At 40.7% G+C, this 2,510-nt stretch overlaps 1 pseudogene; it reads right to left on the bottom strand.

Annotated features, from left to right (window-relative positions):
* Positions 1-488: 488 nt before the first annotated feature.
* Positions 489-2,136, bottom strand: LOC115903111 (annotated as a pseudogene).
* Positions 2,137-2,510: the final 374 nt, after the last annotated feature.

Here is a 2,510-nt window from a genome sequence, read left to right as displayed (position 1 = left end):
GTTAGCTTTTCCAGTCTAAAAGCACAATCTTTTCCCATGTAGCACCAGCTATGTCTTGTACAACATGTTTTTAGTCAAATTTCAACCTTCTCAGGTAAAAAGAATCCTTTACCTGAGAGCTGATACTTGTGAGCTCTGTACATTCTTGTCTTAGTCCCCATTTTCTTCAATCAAACAGGTCATAAAACTTTCAGTCTTAAACTAATAATCTGAAATCACAAAGCAACCCAAAACTGATTTCTTATTTAAGTACATTGTTTCCATTCAGTACATTTTTATTCTCACTCTGTATTAAGCAGGAAGGAAGAAGCTGGAGTGGTGCACAAGTAAGGCAAAAATGCACTTTATTTCAAATGCACTGAAATGTTAAGGACGACTAGTCACAGAAATCTCTGGAAGATATTTCTTTTTTAAGAAGAAAGACAGTAAAGCAATATGATTGATAAATCATATTGTTTTAGACAGTAAAACAATTGATTTCATAGATCTTACTGGAGAGTGTTTCTCTCAAGCCTGGGGCTTGGAGGCTTATCTTCCAAATGACACTTAAAATGCAGGCAAAAGGTTCCTAAATGCCAATTTTAGTTTTGAATTGACTATGATTAGGATAATTGAGTGCATGGAAGGATATGCCCCAGCTACAACTAAGGATACTGCAATTTTCACCACATCTTTACTTTGAGAGGTTGAAAGTATCAACAAATTTGAGCCACAAAACTGGAAAGATACAGGATTAAGAAAGAAATAATGGATTTAATAGCATTTAGGTGAACATCTATCATAGCATCCATGAAAGTATCTGCATAACATTGCATTGTCTTTCTGTGTGTCCACAGAGAAGTAATTAACAGAGCTGAGGTCATCACAGAGAGGACTAGAGGGAAAAAAGCAACCTACAAAGTAAAGAACCAGCAAGTAGAGAGATGAACTATCCCAGTCCATGACATGAGCTGTGCTATTTTCTCTGCAGTTCCCTGTTGAGCTGCATAGGTAAGTGCTGGGTGTAATCCATAGTAAAGGAAGAGAAGTCATAGAGGAGATCACCAGCCATCCAAGAAGAAGCCATGGGACCATCCCAGCTATTCTGCACTTGATTTGCAGCAGCAGCCAGTGGGTGGTATTGATTACTTTTACACACTACAGTACATAGAGCCAGTGTTGAAGATTGCATGCAAGATGTTTTCCATTACCATCTGTATGGCTGATTACCTTGTCAAGTGAGCAGTTTGCCTTATCTCTCTCTTTGGATGACCACATTCACACCTCCCTCGGGAGGGGACCTCCGCTGATAACAGACTATTGAATATCGGTGCATGACTGATAAGAACTGTAACATCCCATTGTGAGATGCTCCGCCCAGAGGGAGGAGCCAAGCACTGCTACCCCATATACTCTGAGATTCTGAAATTGCAGTTCAGTTTTGTTCTCCACGAGATTCCCCAGAAGAACAGCAGCTACCTTTTCCTCCTGGATCTTCAGAGGAAGACTACATCCTTCTCTACAGATTCCCCTTGCTCCAACAGAACCACACCTGATACTTCAGAGGACTGCAGCCACATTTTCAATCGGACTGCCACCAACACCCTGACCAACAGGGTGTCAGGTTGGGTTCTGACTCTGTCAGTGTTGTTCCAGTAGATTGTATTGTTTATTTTATCCTTTTTATTTCTTCCCTGTTAAAGAACTGTTATTGCCTGCTCCCATATCTTTGCCTGAGAGCCCCTTAATTTAAAATTGTAGCAATTCGGAGGGGTGGGGAGGGTTTACATTCTCAATTTCAGGGGAGGCTCCTGCCTTCCTTAGCAGACTCCTGTCTTTCCAAAACCAAGACAGCCAGGTACTGAACCACAAGCTGCTATGGTTTACAAACATCCACACAGCACCCAAGTCCTTGTACACTGAAGCCAACTTAAACACGTCAGCAAAGTAGAGACTGTGGATGTGCATTAGAACCATCACTTGTGAGATAAATCTTGATGTGCTCAGAAAGATCAGGATCATATCAGAAGAAGATGTTTTTTTGCTTTTGATCCAATTAATTGTATTAACAGTTGTAATAAATCCATTTCCAATAAATCCAACAACAACTTCAACAGCTACAATGCTTATTGAAACAATAAGAAGTGGTGACAACATCTTGCTGCTTTGGTCACTTCTGCCTGATTAGCCTGTGTAGCTGTGCAGGAAGTTGAGCAGTTCTGATGCTATCTGGCTAGTCCCAGCTCCTGCCTGCTCACCTTATATCTAGGAACAAAATGACATCTGGAAATGACAGTGGATCTGGAAATGATAGTGAGAAATTATCAATGTTCTTCCTGGATGTGCAAAGCAGAGAAAGATTTCATAATTAACTCTAACCTTTTACATGCCTAAGATTTCCCTATGCTTTTCCTTAAGGGTGTGAGATAGCCAGCTGTATTAAGCAAGCCATCTTGTGTCCAATTGTTTATATTCTTGTCTAGAGTGACAGAAAGCTCTGTGGCCCCCTGGTTACAGCAGTACCTGACTGT

The sequence above is a fragment of the Camarhynchus parvulus genome, chromosome 1, assembly GCF_901933205.1.
Source record: "Camarhynchus parvulus chromosome 1, STF_HiC, whole genome shotgun sequence".
In the NCBI taxonomy this organism is placed as follows: Eukaryota; Metazoa; Chordata; class Aves; order Passeriformes; family Thraupidae; genus Camarhynchus; species Camarhynchus parvulus.
The sequence above is the reverse complement of the archived record's forward strand: the minus strand, read 5'-3'. Positions and strand labels throughout refer to the sequence as shown.